Source organism: Alexandromys fortis, unplaced genomic scaffold (assembly GCF_014885135.2).
Source record: "Alexandromys fortis isolate MF-2015 unplaced genomic scaffold, M_Fortis_MF-2015_v1.1 scaffold_180, whole genome shotgun sequence".
NCBI classification, from domain to species: Eukaryota; Metazoa; Chordata; class Mammalia; order Rodentia; family Cricetidae; genus Alexandromys; species Alexandromys fortis.
Genome location: NW_026068143.1, coordinates 340,253 through 348,753, shown reverse-complemented (window position 1 = coordinate 348,753; position 8,501 = coordinate 340,253). Strand labels below are relative to the sequence as shown.

Genomic DNA, 8,501 nt, shown 5'->3' with positions numbered 1-8,501 from the left:
CTATCCTAAAAAGTCTAAGTCTTCTATTATAAATGACTTGGCCAAGTATGAGAGGAAAGTAACTATGACTATCTAGTCTTCAACCCCATCAAAGACCTGAGAAGGGAAATAATATTACATGAGTAAGCAAGAAGTACAATCAAGCAACTTCCAAAATGTGCAACAAATGACAGATACAACTCGCTACCTGGGCAATCAATCAAAGTCTCATTTGCAATGTTGGAGCAACCAACTTTAGCTAAGGCCTAGCGCAACTGAAAGACCATTTTCAGAGTCAGAAAATTTTTCAAAACTGTCTTACCCTATCTTGGCAAGATTTGACAGTCTTTTTTCTTGTATCCGGCTTGTCCTATCTGGACATCATGCATTTTGTCAGTGGCCAATGCAAGGTCAGTTCCTTGCCCAAAGGTCAATTTTGCCAAGAAGAAAACAAGTTCCAAGTGGAGTGTTTTCAGTGCTCAACATTCTCTTGGGAAATAGATCAGTGCTGCCAGAAGCAATCATGTCTTATGTCAACAGAACCCTAAGTTATTTAAATGCCACATTTAACAGCTCTTTAAAGAGGTTGAAGATTACCTATCTATTCAGAATACAATCTCTATGTATCTAAAGAACCCGAGTAGTCTAACTATGAGTATGCCAAACATGGATGACTATTAACCTATAATTCTTAATACCTATATTACTTAAAAACTAAGACTTCATATTAGAATATTAAACAATCTTTAAACAACTGTGCAGCAAATGAGGACAATGATCTCAAAATGTAAACAATGTATAAGTATCTTGAACAGAGGTATAAATGTACAGTGCAATATAATAAATATATCCTAAAATTATATCAATATACAAAATGTCTTAAGCAGAAGTAGAAGCATACATAAAATATGACAAAATAACTTTGTCTAGGTGTACAAATATTGTAGACAGAAATAGAAACATATTCAATATAATTTGAATTTGTATCAGCATACAATAATCTATACCAATGTGTATTTTCAGTATATAATAGCTCACAAGTATTTACCCTATTACTCATTATTATTATTAGTGTGAGTAATCTCATGCTAATCTATTATTCCATCCAATTTACCTCCTTTTTTTCAAAGAGATCCTTGAGAATACATAATTTCCACCCCAACCTTCAACCCTATACTAACTAAAATCAACCCCTAATTGATGTTCCTAACCCTGAGGACAAACTTTGTTTGGAGAGGGCACATCATCTTCTAGAACTACTTTCAGTTGTCATGGAGGTAATGTTCTTTGTATGGGATAGTGTGAAAGTAAAATGATGCGTACTGATTTTTTGAGTAAATCTTATATCCTGCTACATTATTGAAGGTGTTTATGATTTGTAGAAGTTCCTTGGTAGAATTTTTGAAGTTATTTATGTAAAAAACCAACCAAACAAAACAAAACACAACAAAACAAAATGCTTTATGATCATCTTTGCGCAGGGGCCATGTTAATCTTCTCTCTATCATTCCAATTTTAGTATATGTGCTGTGGAAGCAAGCACAATAATTTTATTGTTAATAACACAGTCCTCCAAAGATCATCTCTAGGTTTGGTGTAAATGATTATTTTGATAAGCCATCTGTAAAAGTTTTTATAAAGGTTCTTTTATTTTAAATATATGTGTGCTTTGCCTGCACATATGTTCATGCACTGTGTGCGAGCCTGGTGCCCATGAAGAGCATATCAGATGCTCCAGAACTGGAGACATGGCTGGTTGTGTGCCACCATGTGAGTGTTGGGAACTTAAACTGGGTCCTTTGCAAGAGCAACAAGTGCTCCAAATTGCTGGACCATCTCTGCAGTCTAAGCATTAACTTTAGCTTTTAGGGATATGATTGTTGAAGCTACTAGGCAAGCACTGTACCACTTAGCTAGATCCATGACTTCCATAAAATACCTGCAGTTTCTTCTAGATTCATAACACTGAGTCATTAAGACTGTTAGTTACCGGGCAATGGTGGCACACACCTTTATTTTCAGAACTTGGAAGGTAGAGGAAGACAAGTCCCTGTGAGTTTTAGGCCAGCCTGATCTACAGAGCAAGTTCTAGGAGAGTCAGGGCTGTTACACAGAGAAACCCTGTCTAAAAAAAAAAATAGATCAAATATTCCATATTGCAGTTACTGCTTTATACACTCGAGCATTTTAAATGAGTTTATGTATGCCATAAACGTAGGTAATGGTAATCAGTAGATGTGGATAGCCACCCTTATTAAAAAGCTTCTTACCTGCTTTAGCAATCAAATCACTGAATGGCTAGAAGAAAACAGAACAGTGGTACTGACTAGGCTCAGGACACCATTTCTATAGACTCCTGCCTAGCTATTGGCCATTTCGTTTTATAGTACACCAGTCACAGTAGTACATCTTCACACAGTGTACAAATATCCCACAGCACAAGGCCAAGTATGGGCTAATCATATATAATATTTCCAGAGAAAGCGGCCAACCGTAAGCCTCCTCAGACAGCACTGTGACTGCCAGACTTTGTCACTGGTATGCCACCAGAGTATATATGCATGCTGAACAATTTCTCTTACTAAAGTCCTAGCCTTTAGCTCAAATTTAACTGTTACCTTTTGTTTACGTTCTTTCATTTGAAGTGGGTTTGGTTCCTCACATCCTCACTGAGTGGGAGCTTTTTAATTCCAGTGTGAGTAAGGTCAGGATGCCCTTGTGGGTTTTGCTCCTATTTCCCCTTTCTTTCATTCTTGTTCTTTTTCCTATCCTCCCTTTCCCATTTCTCTCCCTTTCTGTTAAATATAATATTTGTTCTTCTTCACATATTTATATTTATACAATGATTTTTTTTTATCTTATTCACCCTCTTCCAAAAATTCCTTCTAGATTTTCCTTTTCCTGTCTCCTCCATATTTTAATGTCCTTTAAAAGCTTGAAAAATATATGGATGTTTTGTCTGCATGGATGCCCATATACCACATGCATGCTTGGTGCCCAAGGACGCCAGACGAGTGCATTGGATCTCCTGGTTCTGGAGTTACAGATAGTTATAAACCACAACATGGGTGCTGGGAAAGGAACTTGAGTCCTCTACAACAGTAGCTCAGGGCGTTTAACTACTGAGCCATCTTTCCAGCCTCTTCTACTGACTTTCTTATTTTATTTCATTTTATTTTAAAAACAAATCAAACTGTCTTTTTTTCATTTTACATACCAATCCCAGTTCCCCCTCCCTCTCCTCCTCCCATGCCCTCCAAATACTCCCTACCCCACCCCCATCTTCTCCTCAGAGAGGGTAAGGCACATTGCTCCCTACTATATTTAGGCTGAGCAAGATATCCCTCCATATAAAATGGGTTCCAAAAAGCCAGTACAAGCAGTAGGGATAAATCCTGGTGCCACTGTCAGTGGCCCCCCAGCCTGCCCCAGCCATACAACTATCACCCACATTCAGAAGGCCTAGTTCAGTTCTTTGTTGGTTCCTTCCCTGTCAGGCTGGAGTTGGAGACCTCCCATTAGCTCAGGGAGACTGTTTCAGTGGGTTTACCCATCAAGGTCTTGATCTCTTTGCTCATATTCTCATTTCTCCCATTCTTCAACTGAACTTTGGGAGCTCAGCCCAGCACTCTGCTGCTGGCCTCTGCCTCTGTTTCTGTCACTCATAAGTGGATACTAGCTGTAAAGCAAAGGACATTGAGCCTACTGACTTTCTTATCACCATCTACTTCATCAGATTCTTTTGAAATTAGTTTGCCATTTTAATGGTTTCCAGCTCATTACAAGATTTGACTTGTTTCAAACTTGAGTGCTCAAATAATCTTTTTACTGGGCACAACTGGTTTTCTTTTGCTGGTGATCTAACCTAGGACCTTGTGCATGCTAGGTGAGCTCTTTCCCACTCAGCTACAATTCTGGTGCCAGAAAATCCCTGGCTACATGTAAGGTAGCAGGTGAGCAATCCCGAAAGCTAGTTCATAGTGGGTCTGGGTTGATTTTTTCTTTAGTCTCTATGAGTCTCAGTGAAGTTGTTCACTTTGGCATCGCCTAGGGAATTGTGAAGCTATGAATCATTTAGCACTTAGCTTTCCTATTGTCTAAAATTAGAATGTCGAATGTGTGTTTATTTAATATAGAATATATCTAAATAAACTATGAAGCTGCGTCAGCCAGTAACTAAGTGCTTCAGATTTGAGGTGAGAATTCAATTTCGGTGACAGGAAGGCATTCAAAGTTGAAAATGTTTGCAAGACAAGGCTGTGTTTGGTTGCCATTAGACTTGGGCAAATAACCAGTTTAGTAAGTGACTCCATTTGGCAAGACCAACCCCCATTATTTACAGCCTTTCTTCTGTAGCTCTCTACCTGTACTATCTTGTTTGTTCAAATCAGTTTCACACCAACCTTGTTATCATATACATCACTGTCTATTTAAAATAAGGAGGCAGGGGAGATGGCTCAGTTGGTAAAGTGCCTGGTGCACAAGGATGACAACCTTGGTTTAAAACACAAGCACCCATATAAAAGCCAGGTGTGACGGTGAATGTCTCTAACTCTGAATCTGGGCAGCCAGGTAAGGGGCAAGGGGCAGAGAAGCAGTGGCAAGAGGAACTCTGAAACTCACTGGACAGACAGTCTAGCCTAGGACAGACAAAGCTGTTCTGTGTCCACACCCTGTCTCCCTGTGACATAGAAAAAAGCACTATTATGATGCAGTACTAGGTCATGATAGCTCTTGGGTTGCTTATATGCCATTTTTAATTCTCTCATGCAGGTATATTTGTGCAGTGAATGTGATGGAGTAAGCTTTATTAGTGGCATGAATTCTTCAAAATCCATAAATTCCTGTATAAAGGAGACATGTTGTGTAGATGTCTGTGCATTGAAAGCTATGAAGTCTTGCCTCAATTGGGAACTGCAATTTCTAAGTAATCAAAACTTCCAGTCTGGCCTGAAGAAACAGAAGGCTGGGTGCAGGTAAGAGTCGACACCGTGTAGACATACTATTTTCTAACACTTTAGCTTAACACACTTGCATGATAGCAAATGTTCAGAATCCCAGTACTTGGGATGCTGATGAAGGGGGTTTCAAGATTTCAAGGCATTAAGTGAGACATCAAAATCAAAACAAAATCTAGAAAAGAAACAAACCAAACAAACTGAAAACCAAACCAAACAGAAACAAAACCTCAAATCCTACAAGAGTAACAATAAAGGAAACAAGGAAACAAAACCAACATCAATGGATAAAGACTGGTTTATAAATATTTTTGCAATCCATGCAACAGTTCCATTTCTTCAGATCTTTAAGAAAGCTTCCAAGGCAGGTGTGGTGATGCATACCTTTAATCACAGTATTCAGGAGGCAGAGGCATGCCACTCTCTGAGTTTGAAGGCTGCCTGGGACACGGAGCTAGTTCCAGCACAGGATTACACAGAGAAATCCTGTTTTGAAAAAAAAAAAACTAAACAAATAAACAAGCAAAGCAACAACAAGAGCAAAACCACCACCAACACCAACAAATCCAGCATCCAGTTGAATGCGACACTTTAGTAGCTCATGAAGAGTTTCATACAAAACAATGTCATTGCTTAAGGGGAAAACTTGAATTTTCATGTCTGTTTTCATTCTACATTTCTTCTTTGGTAGGAGAGTCTGAATAGGGTCTCATATAGGTGAGAATGGTCTCAAACTTGCTAGGTAGAGGCTGGCCTTCAACTTCGGATCCTCATCTCTCTACTGTCCAAGTGTTGGGACTGCAGGCATGTACCACCATCCTCTATAATCCTAGTGTTGCTTTATCTGTAAGTATAAGTGAAGAAAAGCCACATGTGGTCATGTCTGCTTGTAATCCAATTCCTTGTGAGGCTGAGACATGAGCATCATGAATATGATGCTGGACTGGGCTATTTCGAGACATCCTGTCTGAAAACAAGCAAACAAACACAAAGTTACATACACATCAACAACAAACTGAAAAGGTAGCATTTGAACTGAGTTCTTAAATTATGTGAAGAAGAAAATCAGGCTTCCAAGTAATGTAAAAAGTACTCTGCCTTGAGAATGAGAAGTGAGTTTATGCCTGTCACCCCACCATGGAAGCTAAGGCAGGAGGATCATGTTGTTCAGATCTGCTGTTAAAAGGAAAAGAAAGCAACAACCAGGGGTAGGAGTAAACTTTGCAAAAACCTTGCTTTGTCTACTAAGGACAATAAAACCAATATTTGTGAAGTCCAGTGGACAAAAGAGATGAAAGAGAACGAGAACTGCAACTCCCTCCTGTAGACTAATATATATATATCTTGCCTTTGACCCCTACTTTGTCTTTTATTGTTAGTGTTAGCCAAGGGAGGTTTTTAAGCTAAATAAATAAATAAATGCCATTTTCAAAATGGTCACTGTGTTTTGTATTGAGTCAAGGATCACACTCTGTAGCCCAAAGTGGCCTGGGACTCACTATATATCCCAGGGAAGTCTTCAACATGTGGCAATTTTCCTGCCTCAGCCTCCCAAATATAAGATTATTGGTATGTATGCACTGCTGCACCCGCCTTAAAAGGGTCACTATGAATGCTAAGTAAAGACAGGACAGGACAGTATGACTTCATTTAAGACTGTATTAGGGAGTGATTAAAGCATCTTTCTTCAAATTATGTCCAAGAAAGGTGAAATTACATTCTTGTATGTATGGGCCACAATCACCACAGTTTCCTTAATCACTCACCTATTGATTAGAAAGCCTAGGCACAAATGTTGTCTGAGGATAAAAGCACTAATTACACTGGTTTTAAGGAAAGGGTGGGATGCAGAAGTAAATTTTGTCAGTGAATGATAATAACAAGTAAGTCCATATAGACCATGGGGTGACCTGATTATTTAGTGGATGGCCACATATACCATTTTACAAATGAGAAAAAAATGTGTGTGTGTGTGTATGTTTGTGTGCATGTGTATGGGTCCATTGTGGACATCCATGCTGAATTTCAGGAGTCATTCTTTAGAAGCCATTCATCTTTTAAAAAACAAAGCAAAACAAGGTCCCTCCCTGGCCTGGATCTGACCATACAGGCTAGCCTAGCTGGCCGGTGAACTCAGGGATTTATTTGTTTCCACCTCTCCAACACACTGGAATCCAAGGGGACAGACACCACCACTCCTGACTTTTGTTATGTGGGTTCTTGGTATTGCGCTTGGTCCTAAGGCTTGTGAAGCAAGCACATTATCAACTTCTTTACACAAGCACATTATCAACTTCTTACAAGTAAGGCTATTTTTAGGTTGGGTGGTGGTGGCACGTGCCTTTAATCCCAGCACCTGGGAGGCAGAGGCTGGCAGATCTCTGTGAATTCGAGGCCAGCCTAGTCTACAAAAGCAAGTTCCAGGACAGGCATCAAACCTACACAGAGAAACCTTGTCTCAAAAAAAAAAAAAAAAAAAAAAAAAAGAAGAAGAACATTTTTAGGAGTTTAGCTAACTGGATAAAAAAAAATCACATAATTATTTGGTGTATAATTTAGGGCATAAATCTTAATGTTTATAAAAGTAATTGCACCATTGATTTCTAACTTAAAAAAAAGTATAGCTCTTTTCTCTGGAACAGTAAACTTATGCAATGCACCATAGGTCATGAACTCCTACATATCGAAGTTGTTCTTGAGAAAGAATGTACTCTTGGCTAGTATTTTCTATCCAACACAGGGCTCGATTTTCTGAAGACTGTTTTTCTTTTTTCCTTCTGTTAAATGTGGTGATGGAAGACATACTGTTTGCTGATAAAGGCATGCCTGAAAGCAATGTACATTTTTAGTGAGTTAGCAGAGATAGTCAAACGTTTTCATAAAGCATATGAGAATTATATTTAGACTTGCAGGTATGGCCATCTACTCTTCTCTGCATTTCCACAAATGCAACTGTGCACAATGTGAGTGAATGGTTGTGTGTCAATACAGCCTCACTTATCCAGCTATGGATGTTTGTCTGGGGAAGTAGCTTAGTAATAACATACTTACTAGTATGTATGAGGCTTAGGATTCAATACCTGGTACCATAAAGCAAAGAAAAACAAAATAAAACAGCAACTATAGCCATAAAATCTAACCCCAAATACACTGCTGGAGCTCGGGTCATAGTTTTCTGGCCTCTGGATGATAGTGGCTATAATTTGTTGCAAAAGCATAATGTTGTAAAATCTAACATTCTTTTGTTTGTGCCTTACCCTGTATTTGTGTTCTTTTTTGTGCGTGTATGTGTTTGTATGTATTTGTGTTGGTTTGTGTGTGTGAAAGCCAGTACTCAATGTTAAGTGTCTCTTTTCATTCTTGTTCCACCTTATTTAATAAAAAAATTGTTTATTTTGTATCATCTATCTATCTATCTATCTATCTATCTATCTATCTATCTATCTATCGTGTGTGAAATGCTCATTGTGCTAAGGCAGGTTTGTGGTGGTCAGAGGGCAACTTTTTATTTATTTATTTATTTATTTATTTATTAAAGATTTCTGTCTCTTCCCCACCGCCGCC

General features: G+C 38.6%; 1 non-coding gene across 1 annotated transcript; it reads right to left on the bottom strand.

Annotated features, from left to right (window-relative positions):
- Nucleotides 1–1,414: 1,414 nt before the first annotated feature.
- LOC126491313 (U6 spliceosomal RNA) lies at nucleotides 1,415–1,522 on the bottom strand. Its single transcript, XR_007589373.1, has one exon. It is a non-coding gene; the product is annotated as a U6 spliceosomal RNA (small nuclear RNA).
- Nucleotides 1,523–8,501: the final 6,979 nt, after the last annotated feature.